We start from the raw sequence: 12,759 nt of genomic DNA, 5'->3' as shown, positions 1-12,759 counted from the left end.
TAAAAAAAATTGAAGTATAGTTGATTTACCATGTTATGTTAGTTTCATGTGTACAACAAAGCGGTTCAGTTATACACACAGATACATATCTATTCTTTTTCAGATTCTTTCCCATTACAGGTTATAATATATATACTTATATATATATTATAGGTTATAATATATAATAGGTTATAAGTTACTGAATATAGTTCCCAGTGCTAATAGAGTATGTCCTTGCTGTTATCTATTTTATATATGGTAGTGAGTATCTGTTTTTAAAAATCTCGTTTAACTCACATTTTTCAACATAAAAGATTGATACAAGATTAGAAAAAAAGCATTCTAGCTGTGAAAAGACTGAGACAAGCCACAGTCCTTATTTGTTGTTTTCTTTTTTAATGAAAACGTTAGAAGAATTTTCAAGTAAGAAGAATTAAGTCAAGAAGATTTTGGAACAAAAAAGGGAGATACATGTGATAAAATATATTACTGACTAAAAAAATACATAGACTTAGGAAAAATATTGGCAATTGCTGAGGTTTATGTATATTCAATTGATTTTTTTTCTATTGTAATTATGTTTTAAGATTAAATAACCTGTCTATTGGCTAGAGAATGAAGTTTAGAGCATGCAAGCAAACATGAAAACATCCTATTAGCTAGAATCTGTATCTACAGTGAATGATGTCTGGGGCATTATGTCATATTTTTATATGCTGCACTGTTATTGCAATTATTATGAACAACCTATAATGCTTTGTACAGAGTAGGGCCTCAAATATTGTTAGGATTAAACATTGGGCACAAAACTATTGCCCAAAATGGAACCTGTTTCACTAAGGTTTTAGTACATGATTTCCAGATGACTAGAAGACTGTCTTTAATATAATCTTTTGAAATTTAGGATTTTCACCATGATGAACAAAGTAAACATTTGAGCTGTACGTCAGTGGAAGTGTTTGAAGCAACTAAAAGGGTAATAAAAAGCATACCAATCCTTCACTTCAAAAACCAAGTATGGATTTTTCTGGTTTACTCTTGTATAGCTGAAAAAGCATTTTCCTCCAGAATTGTTCAGTTTCACTGAGAAGGATGTCTTTTCTATTTAATGGCAAAATAACCTCTTTTTTGCATGATTTTGGAAAAATGGAAAGAAATTTTTTGCGTTATTATCTCACTGAGAAGCAGCTTTTTATGTGACAAAAACTGTGTCCTTCCAAGCCTACTTCCACATCTTAAACCCATTATGATCTTGGACAATTCATTTTGCTGTGGCTGGCTTGTTTAAGGGGCTTCCCTGGTAACTCAGACACAATGCAGGTGCAATTCAGGAGACGCAGGTTTGATCTCTGGCTTGGGAAGATCCCCTGGAGCAGGGAATGGCTACCCACTCTAATATTCTTGCCTGGGGAATCCCATGGACAGAAGAGCCTTCCTTGTTTAAATACCTTATTTATAAAACAGAGACACTAGTACCTGTCTAGTTCAAAATACCCATTTAGAAAATAAGAAAAGTGCTCGCTTCGGCAGCACATATGCTAAAGTTGGAACGATACAGAGAGGATTAGCATGGCCCCTGCGCAAGGATGACACGCAAGTTCGTGAAGCGTTCCATATTTTTAAAAAAAAAAATAAAGAAAGAAAATAAGAAAAACACCATTTTCTTGAATTAATTTGTCTTGATCACAAATAATTTGGGGTCTAGATTAAAATTAGGGGGTCACATGAGGGGAGGAGAGAGAGGGTTAAGAGGGAGGTGATATATGTATAATTATGGCTGATTTGTGTTGTGTTACAGAAAACAACAAAACACTGTAAAGAAATTTTCCTCCAATTAAAAAAAAGTTGAAATTAGGACCAGGTGTCCTGAATATAAAATCTGAATGCCTCTTCCAAGCATACCACCCAATCTCATGAGGTTAAGACAGAGAAAGTTGAATAATCAGTGTGAAATTTCAGTTAGCAGCTTGTATCAAAATGCTCATTTTTGATATCTCTGCAGATTATATCTTTCAAAGGTGAAAACCATGGGTTTCCCTGGTGACTCATTTGGTTAAGAACCCACCTGCAAGCAGGAGACCCTGGGTCTTTGATCCCTGGGTCAGGAAGATCCCCTGGAGAAGGGAATGGCAACGCACTCCAGTGTTCTTGTCTGGAAAATCCCATGGACCGAGGAGCCTGGTGGGCTACAGTGCATGGTCGCAAAGAGTCAGACATGACTGAGCAACTAGCATTTTCACTCTTTAAGGTAAACCAAAGTTCTGGTGTGGAATGGAGACTCTCTCTCTGAATCTAAATCCCTCTCCTCCTTTATAAAAGTACTTTGCTTCCTCTCTTCACAGCTAATGTTTTCTGGAGTCACCTTGATTCAGCATCATCTACGAAACTCAAGTTGGTGATGGACAGGGAAGCCTGGCGTGCTGCAGTCCCTGGGGTTGCCAAGAGTCAGACACGACTGAGTGACTGAACTGAACTGCACTGCACTGATGTAGCTCAAGAGCTTTCAGAAACTCAACAAGGCTAAGATGTCTTCCTAGTAAGAATCAAACAGGCTGGTACAAGCTGGAGAATGAGGCTTTTGTCCAGATGGATGCCAGGTGAATGGAAGAGCCTTGGGAAGAAGTAATCAGATTCAGTTTTGATTTATATGCTGTTTACTCTGAGTCCCAATATGGATATGAACCCAGAAATACAAATTAAAATCATATACAACTTTAGCACTTCATGCGCCACCACTACTTCCAAATGTTTGCATCCTTTCAAAACAGTCACCATAGAAAATTCAAAGTTTTTTCAACAACTGCTGAAATTGTTTTGAATTTTTCTTTTCAAATTGCTATCCTATCATAATCAATTTCAGCCCTTCCCTTCCCTCCCTGCCTTTTCATTTTTCCAACTTTTTCATAGCCTATCCTTGACTTGGACCAAAAATGGATTTTCTGAAGCAGTCAGTTACCTGTTCTCATCACATATGGGTATGAATGCCTGTCTGCTATTTCAAAAACAAATTCTTTGTTCCCATCTCTCAACCATCCTTAAAGTATGATGACTTGCCACCACTGAAGATGTTTTTTTATATGTTCTCCAGGTTCTTAAAGACATTTCAAGTAACATCAGAAGTGAAATACATGAATAATTTCAAATAGTGAATATCCTCAAGGGAGAAAATTAATTTTGGTTCTTAATTTTAGTGTTAAAAGATGAGACAGATTAAATTATAGCTATACTTTATGTATATATGTACACACACATATACACACTGCGTGTTCATGTACATCATCTTGAAATCTCTTGTATATTTTTAAAAGGAAAGTGAAAATTGAAAGGCAGCAAGAGAAAAAATACCAGCAGGTAAAATGCCACAGGAGGAAACACCTGCTGGGAAAGCATAAATGTAAAAAAGATCTGACAGCCTTCCTTCATGATTTCACCCCATAAAGCAGTAATATTTAGAAACAAAATGTTGTGGAGAAGCAGTAACATTTCACATTTTATTTTAACACCTTTAAAGGCTCTGGTTCCATTGTCAAGTTGTCAGGAATCTAAAAGCCTTTAAGAAAACCTTCTGTTTTTCCAATTAATCTATTTCAATGTGCATTTTACTCCATTATTTTACTCATTTAAATTAATGAACTTTTAGGAATAAGTTTTTAAACTTTATAAGCATTTTTTGTCTTACTGATAAACTTGTGAAGATTACATTTACATTTTATCTAGGTATTTCATTTTTTTACACACTACTGAAAATCCAGTAATCATAAATGCACCATCTTTTACTCCTGAAGCACACACACAGGGTCTCTTTAATAATTCAAAGAGCTTTCTATAATGATGAAGTCATACTGACGAACTCAATAGGAAAATTCTAATACTATTAAACACAATTTAAATAATTCACTGTAGAAACCAGGCCTAATAGAGCAAGAAAAGTAAATTCTAAGTGCTCAAAATATTTTGCTTTTTCTTACACCAATGCATATTTCGTAAATCACAGTGACAGTTCTCCTCTCTTTTGATGGAGTACATGACAGCTATTCATATACTGGAGCAGGTGCAAAAGATAAAAGCCTTCCTATTAGAGTCAAGAACGCCAGCACTCCATGTGCTGTGATGGGCAGGTCTCCATCATTTTTGCATAAGATGTCTCCTGGGAAAGCTATCACCAGACCATGACTACACTATCAACTTACTCTCATCTCAAATTATTATTCTTCAAGACAGCCAGCTGAGTTGCACTTTACTTTTTTAGATTCCCTGATAGGTGATGAAATGAAAATGTCAAACAGAGCACAGAGAACAGGGTTATTCATATTTTCACTTAACACCAAACAACTCCAAAGTCCTTAATCCTTTAAATATAGTATTGTTTAAAAAAATATAGTATTGTTCAATTTGGAATTATGATATATTGATAATTATTCAATCTGACTATATAAAGTAAGTGATTGAGAAAAAACCTCTAAAACTATTTAGTAAATCATTTTTATAAATATAGAATTATAGTGAATTTTTAAAATGAATTAATTAGGAACAGTCATGAAAAAATTAATTGAAAAAGTCTATTAAAATAAAATAAGTATGGCTTAATATTTTATTATTTTCTTTGGTATTTACTTATAGAAGCCCTCTTTTAGATGACTGATAATCAAGAGCCACACTCAGATTATATAACTAAAATATGATTTTTTTTTGCAATTTAGTAGAGATGAAATGACATTCTACAGAAGATAATATAGCCTATACTGAATTATTTTGAACTAAGAACCTAAATTGGAATTATCTTGGTGAAACAAAACAAAACAAAAAAAGAAACTCTCTCCAAATATTAATTAATGAGATTTTGACAGACTTGAAAATGGTCATACGTATTAACACAAAATGAATGTATTTTTAACATTCTGAAAGCTAGCATGCTATTGAGATATGAATTCCTCTAATAAAAAAGATATATTTAAATCTGGCAATGGCAATTTTTTAAATAGTCAATATATGTTGCTGCTGCTAAGTCACTTCAGTCATGTCCGACTCTGTGCGACCCCAAGGATGGCAGCCCACCAGGCTCCCCCATCCCTGGGATTCTCTGGGCAGGAATACTGGAGTGGGTTGCCATTTCCTTCTCCAATGCATGAAAGTGAAAAGTGAAAGTGAAGCTGCTCAGTCATGTCCGACTCTTAGCGACCCCATGGACTGCAGCCTACCAGGCTCCTCCATCCATGGGATTTTCCAGGCAAGAGCACTGGAGTGGGGTGCCATTGCCTTCTCCAATGCATGCATGCATGCTAACTAAGTCGCTTCAGTCGGGTCCAACTCTGTGCGACCCTATGGACAGCAGCCCATAGGGTTGCTCCTCTGTCCACAGGATTCTCTAGGCAAGAATACTGGAGTGGGTTGCCATTTCCTCCATCCAATATGTATACATACAGCAAAATATTATTCAGTCGTGAGAGAGAAGGAAATCCTGCCATTTGTGACAACATAGATGAGCCTGGAAGATATTACCCTACATAAAACAAGCCAGGCAAAGACAAACATTATATTGTGTTATCTCACTTACATGCAGAATATTAAAAAAAAGGTCAAACTCATAGAAACAGAGTAGAATAGTGGTTACCAGAGGCTGGGGGCAGAGGAAGCAGGGAGACCCTCAAGAAAGGATACAACCTTTCAGTCATAAGAGGAATAAATTCTGCAGGTATAATGTACAGTATGGTGACTAGTTAGTAACGCTGTACCTTACACTTGAAATTAAAGCATAGTCTTAAACTCTCCCATCACATATACATGTTCACAGATCCGTAGGTGAAGTGATGGATGTAGGAATTAACTTGGTTATGGTACTCTTTTCACAATATATACGCATATCAATCATCATGCTGCACTGTTTTATTTATGTGATTTGCTTTTTCACCACACCATGTGGCTTGTGGGACCTTGGTTCCCCAACCAGGGACTGAACCTGGGCCCTCAGCAGTGAAAGTGCAGAGTCTTAACCACTGGACCAGCAGGGAATTCCCTATATATGTAAGTTTATTTGTCGACTATACCTCAGCAAAGCTGGAAATAAAGTGAGGACAAACATCAGGGAGCAAGCAAAAGCAGAAAGAGACAGACAGGAGCAAGATTAGGCTTGTTACCTCATGAGGAAAAAGACAAGAGGTTCAAATATGCTGGGCTTCCCTAGTAGCTCAGCTGGTAAAGAATCTGCCTGCAAGGCAAGAGGCCTCGGTTTGATTCCTGGGTCAGGAAGATCCCCTGAAGAAGGGAAAGGCTACCCACTCCGATATTCTTGGGCTTCCCTGGTGACTCAGCTGGTAAAGAATCTGTCCACAAAGAGGGAGACCTGGTTTCGATCCCTGGGTTGTAAAGATCCCCTGGAGAAGGGAATGGCTACCCACTCCAGTACTTTGGAGAATTCCGTGGACTGTAGAATCCTTGGGGTAACAAAGAGTCGAACAAGACTCAGTGACTTTCACTTCTCAGATTTTGGTGGAACAAAGAGTTACTTATTTCTGCATTGCTGTTACAGTTCACTGCATGCTCAGCTGCTTCAGTGGTGTCCAACTCTTTGCGACCACATGAATTGTAACCCACCAGGCTCCCCGTCCAAGGGATTCTCCAGGCAAGAATACTGGAGCTGGTAGCATGCCCTCCTCCAGGGGATCTTCCCAACCTAGGGATCAAACCCCCCGGCGACTGCAGATGGACTCTCTCTGCCTAGCATAGAAATCAATCTTTGATCCAGTGAAAGATCTGTTTTGCTGGAGTTACAGCCACTTCAACTTAAATTTGTTTTTCCCTAGCTCAGTTTATTCCAGCCTTGATAGCTTCGAGAAGCACTTCTAAATACACACAGAATCAAGTTTTATTCCCTCTATTATGATAATTGATTGTTTTCTTCACAATTCTTTATATCACACCCCCCAATCCCAATTTGACTAGAAGCCATGTTAGTTTACATGAAAGTACTACAAGTAGCAAAAATATCAAATATAAGTTTATGCCTCCTTTTTTTCCAAATTCTGCCTAATAAGTAAAGTTTTAAAAAAATGTTGGTGAAACACACTTAATGACTATTTCAGAACATTACTGAATTTTAGGGAAGAAACTAGTATTGAAACAAGACTGGCATAATTTTGTTCTATTAAAAAAATCCTCTAGTACTTTTCTTACATTGTTAAGAGTCATTATCTCTTAAAAAAAAAAAAAAACACATCATTTTGTATTTGGGTATAGCCAATTAACAGTGTTGTAATAGTTTCAGGTGAACAGTGAAGGGACTCAGCCATACATACACATGTATCCATTCTCCCAAACTACACCCCCATCCAAGCTGCCACATAACAATGAGCACAGTTCCATGTGTTAGACAGTAGGTCCTTGTTGGTTATCCACTTTAAATATAGCAGAGTGTACACGTCCACCCCAAACTCCCTAACTATCCCCTCCCTGCATCTTTCCCCCGGCAATCACATTATCTCTTTTTTTTTTTTTTTTAATTTTTTTTTTCACATTATCTCTTTTATTTTTAAACAATCTATAGCGTTAAAAATATATTATCATTGATATATATTCATCAACACAGATTCTAATAATATCGATCATTACTTAAAATTTACTACTGTAGGGAAGATTGGAATAGTGGAGCATTTTTGTAATAATAAATGTAAGCAAGATCAGAATCTTGTCTGGTCATCACAGCAACGTCAGACACAAACACAGGTGCTGCGTGCACATCATGTTCGACTCTTTGCGATCCCATGAACCAGAGCCCACCAGGCTCCTTTGTCCATGAATTTTCCCAGCAAGGATGCTGGAGTGGATTGTCATTTCCTCCTCTAGGAGGTCTTGACCCAGGGATGGAACTCACATCTCCTGCATTGCAGGTGGATTCTTTATCGCTTAGCCACTGGGGAAGTCCACATAAACAGACAGTGTAGCTACTAATCTTTCTGCCATGCATAAATTTATATGTCAGGTGCTTGTACATTCTATATTTATTCTATGCAAAGGGAAGAATATTAAGATTATAAAGCTAGTTAGGAAGATTATTCAAAAGTTTAAAAAAATTTTTTTAAACTAACCATAAAATCTTGTTTCAAGAGTTTTCTCAACCCTTAGAGTCACAAATTACTTCACAAGTCATAATGTAAAAGTAATGAAATACTCTACAAAAGTGTTCAATAGAATTTAAACTTTTAACTTAAGGGAATTTGGAAGTTCAATCATTCTCATGGAGGCTGTAAGGAAGATTAAAATCCTAAAGGAAGCCTGAAAGAAAAAGGACGCAATCATTACTGGAAATGTAACACAATGTTAACTCTCAGGTTTCACGTTAGACTAGAAAGCTTAAGTTCAAGGCCATTACACCAATTTTCATAGAAATGTAACATTCTCCAGCTCATGGTCCTTCCCTTGAAAAGCTGTGCGTGAGTAATAGTGATTATCAACTCAAATTAGTCACACACACCAGGGTAAATTGGAAATGAAAAGCTTCTTCAATTACTCAAACTAACATAAGTGATTTATTTCCTTCTGCTGACATAAAAGGAAAAGGGTTGAATGTTCATGAAGGATAGCATTCATCCACCCTACTCCAAGGTCAGGGAGCTCACTCAGCACAAATATTCCCAGAAAAGGTTCGACTTGGCAGAAAAGAAACCATCTATTCCAAAAGGTTACCATGTCAACTCGACTTTTCATCTGCGGTGATAAAAATCCTGTCCAGTCCATTATTGTAAGGCAGCAGCTGCTCTATAGACTGATAGCCTCCAAAAGAGAATAGCTTCTCATAAGCCCCAGTGCAACTCCTCCACTTCCGACTATTTCATCTCCTCTGACACCATCCTTTCTCACAACCCCATGGCTTTGCTTGTCCATCTCAAACGCCTAATCCCAAAGATTTCTCTACATTTTACATAGTCTTAAAGACAGTTGACTGGAGGAGGAAGTGGCAGGCCACTCCAGTATTCTTGTCTGGAAAGTCCCATGGACAGAGGAGGCAGGCTACAGTCCATGGGGCTGCAAAGAGTTGGACACAACTGAGTGACTAAACAACAACAAAGTCAGCTGAAAATCTGATCCTCTCAGTCAGGTCTAACACAACCCAAACTCCTTTTAATGACCTAAGCTGCTGCTGCTGCTAAGCCGCTTCAGTTGTGTCCAACTCTTTGCAACCTCATGGACTGTAGCCAGCCAGGCTCCTGGGTCCATGGGATTTTTCAGGTAAGAATACTGGAGTGAGTTGCCATGCACTCCTCCAGGGGATCTTCCAGACCTAGGGATTGACCTGTGTCTCTAATATCTCCTGCAATGGCAGACAAGTTCTTTACTAGTAACGCCACCTGGGAAGCTCTTCAGTTCAGTTCAGTTCAGTCTTTCAGTCGTGTCTGACTCTTTGCGACCCCATGGACTGCAGCACGCCAGGCCTCCCTGTCCACCACCAACTCCCAGAGTTTACTCAAACTCATGTCCATCAAGTCGGTAATGCCATCCAACCATCTCATCTTCTGTCGTCCCCTTCTCCTCCTGCCTTCAATCTTTCCCAGCATCAAGGTCTTTTCCAGTGAGTCAGTTCTTCGCATCAGGTGGCCAAAGTACTGGAATTTCAGCTTCAGCATCAGTCCTTCCAATGAATATTCAGGACTGATTTCCTTTAGGATGGACTGGTTGGGTCCCCTTGCAATCCAAAGGACTCTCAAAAGTCTTCTCCAACACCACAGTTCAAAAGCATCCATTTTTCAGCACTCAGCTTACTTCATAGTCCAACTCTTACGTCTGTACATGACTGCTGGAAAAACCATAGCTTTGACTAGATGGATCTTTGTTGGCAAAGTAATGTCTCTGCTTTTTAATATGTTGTCTAGGTTGGTCATAACTTTTCTTCCAAGGAGCAAGTGTCTTTAAATTTCATGGCTGCAGTCACCATCTGCAGTGATTTTGGAGCCCCCCAAAATAAAGTCTCTCACTGTGTCCACTGTTTCCCCATCTATTTGCCATGAAGTGATGGGACCAGATGCCACGATCTTAGTTTTCTGAATGTTGAGCTTTAAGCCAACTCTTTCACTCTCCTCTTTCACTTTCATCAAGAGGCTCTTTAGCTCTTTTTCGCTTTCTGCCATAAGGGTGGTGTCATCTGCGTATCTGAGGTTATTGATATTTCTCCTGGCAACCTTGATTCCAGCTTGTGCTTCATCCAGCCCAGCATTTCTCATGATGCACTCTGCATATAAATTAAATAAGTAGGCTGACAATATACAGCCTTAATGTACTCCTTCCCGATTTGGAATCAGTCTGTTGTTCTACGTCCAGTTCTAACTGTTGCTTCCTGACCTGTATACAGATTTCTCAAGAGGCAGGTCAGGTGATCCGGTATGCCCATCTCTTTTAGAATTTTCCAGTTTGTTGTGATCCACACAGTCAAAGGCTTTGGCATAGTCAATAAAGCAGAGGTAGATGTTTTTCTGGAACTCTTTTGCTTTTTTGATGATTCAACAGAGGTTGGAATTTTGATCTCTGTTTCCTCTGCCTTTTCTAAATCCAGTTTGAACATCTGGAAGTTCATGGTTAAAGCCTGGCTTGGAGAATTTTGAGCATTACTTTGATAGCCTGTGCTACTGCTGCTGCTGCTAAGTCACTTCAGTTGTGTCCAACTCTGTGCGACCCCATGGACGGCAGCCTACCAGGCTCCGTCCATGGGATTTTCCAGGCAAGACTACTGCAGTGGGGTGCCATTGCCTTCTCTGCTTGCTAGCCTGTGAGATGAGTGCAATTGTGCAGTAGTTTGAGCATTCTTTGGCATTGCCTTTCTTTGGGATTGGAATGAAAACTGACCTTTTCCAGTCCTGTGGCCACTGCTGAGTTTTCCAAATTTGCTGACATATTGAGTGCAGCACTTTCACAGCCTCGTCTTTTATGATTTGAAATAGCTCAACTGGAATTCCATCACCTCCACTACCACTGTTCGTAGTGATGCTTCCTAAGACCCACTTGACTTTGCATTCCAGGATGTCTGGTTCTAGGTGAGCAATCACACCATCGTAGTTATCTAGATCATGAAAATCTTCTTTGTATAGTTCTTCTGTGTATTCTTGCCACCTCTTCTTGATATCTTCTGCTTCTGTTAGGTCCATACCCTATAAATCCCACATAATCTGATCCCTTCCTATGTTTCCAGCTTAACCCTTGCTCACTCCAACCACACTGAACTTCAGTTTCTCCAAAACCCCAAGCCCTGGCTCACTCTGGAGTCTCCACCTGGGATGTTCCTCCTATGCACACTGCTCCTCATCATGTCTGGGTCCCTGTTTAAACTCCACTCCTCTGGTGCCTTTGCTATTTATCTCAAGTACATTCACCACCTTAATTTCCCCCAATTTCAGTCCTTTTGTTCTTTCCAGCAGTGTCACAATTTTTTAATTATTTTCCTTTGCTCCTCACTTCTTTTGTACTTATCCTGAGACCATGGTTTTTTTTTTTTTTCCCTGCTTTATTGAGATATTATTGATATAAAACATTGCATAACTTTAAGGTATACAATGCATTGATTTGATACTCTTATATATTGCAAAATGATGACCCTAGCTATTACATCCATCACCTCACATAAACATCATTTCTTTTCTTGGGGCAAGAACATTGCAGATTTACTCTCTTTGTAACTTTCCAGTATATAATGTGATATTATTAACTATAATCACCATGCTGTACATCAGATCATCAGAACTTATTGTTGCAACTGGAAGTTTGTACCCTTTAACCAACAGCCCCCATTTTCCCTGATGTTGTCTGTCTTGTTTACATGGTATGCCCAGTGACTGGCCACAAAGCAAAATGCAATAAATGCTTATTCGATCAAATCCATCCTCTCCTGATCTTCTTCTAACTCCCTTTGTTCTTATTGGACTCAGAGCAAAATTAACTCATGATTTACTCAAATATCATTATTATTCAAGGCAACACAGATACCTATTATTAATATACGCCAGGAACTGTAAGGTGCAGCCATATAGCCATTATTTACTGAATATTCATTACATGTTAGAAGTATTTTACCTGTGATGTCACGTTATGTCCCCATAACTAGGTAAAAAACAACTAGTTTTATCCCTATTTGAAAGATGAGGCAGCCGGGACAGACAGAGGTTAACATGTGCTCCAGATGTCACAAACTGTGATAAAGCTGAAATTCTGTATTCTATCCAACAAAACACAGAGAGGGGAAAGGAAAGTGATCTGCAAATGCAAAGAGAAGAGGTTACAGTTGCTTAAGGGAGGCCAGGAAACTGTGTTTCAAGGTGGCATTTAAGACAAGATTTGAAAAAAAAAAAAAAGCGTTTTGACAAATGAATATGAGGACTTGGTGTAAGAGGTCCACATCAGAAAAAAAAATTCAGTGAGAACAAAAATACAGGGAAAGAGACCGCAAATGGGCACAGGAAGTAGTAATAGGAGAGTTACTACATGTTGTGCCATCTTTTGAACCCAGTCATGTATGTCTTTGCCTACATCATTGAGAATTTGGAAGTGAAAGTGAAGTTGCTCAGTCCTGTCTGATTCTTTGCGACCACATGGACTGTAGCCCACCAGGCTCCTCCATCCATGGGATTTTCCAGGCAAGAGTACTGGAGTGGGTTTCCATTTCCTTCTCCAGGGGATCTTCCCAACCCAGGGATTGAACCTGGGTCTTCCTTATTGCAGGCAGATGCTTTACCGTCTGAGCCACCAGGGAATTTACCTGTGGCTAAAGGAAGAATGAAAATGAAATCAACGTTTTAAAAT

At 38.7% G+C, this 12,759-nt stretch overlaps 1 non-coding gene across 1 annotated transcript; it reads left to right on the top strand.

The window, feature by feature from the left end:
* Positions 1-1,496: 1,496 nt before the first annotated feature.
* Positions 1,497-1,603, top strand: LOC122674938. The gene has a single exon (XR_006335102.1). It is a non-coding gene; the product is annotated as a U6 spliceosomal RNA (small nuclear RNA).
* The last annotated feature ends 11,156 nt before the right edge of the window (positions 1,604-12,759 follow it).

This window comes from Cervus elaphus, chromosome 18 (genome assembly GCF_910594005.1).
Source record: "Cervus elaphus chromosome 18, mCerEla1.1, whole genome shotgun sequence".
Classification (NCBI taxonomy): Eukaryota; Metazoa; Chordata; class Mammalia; order Artiodactyla; family Cervidae; genus Cervus; species Cervus elaphus.
The sequence above is the reverse complement of the archived record's forward strand: the minus strand, read 5'-3'. Positions and strand labels throughout refer to the sequence as shown.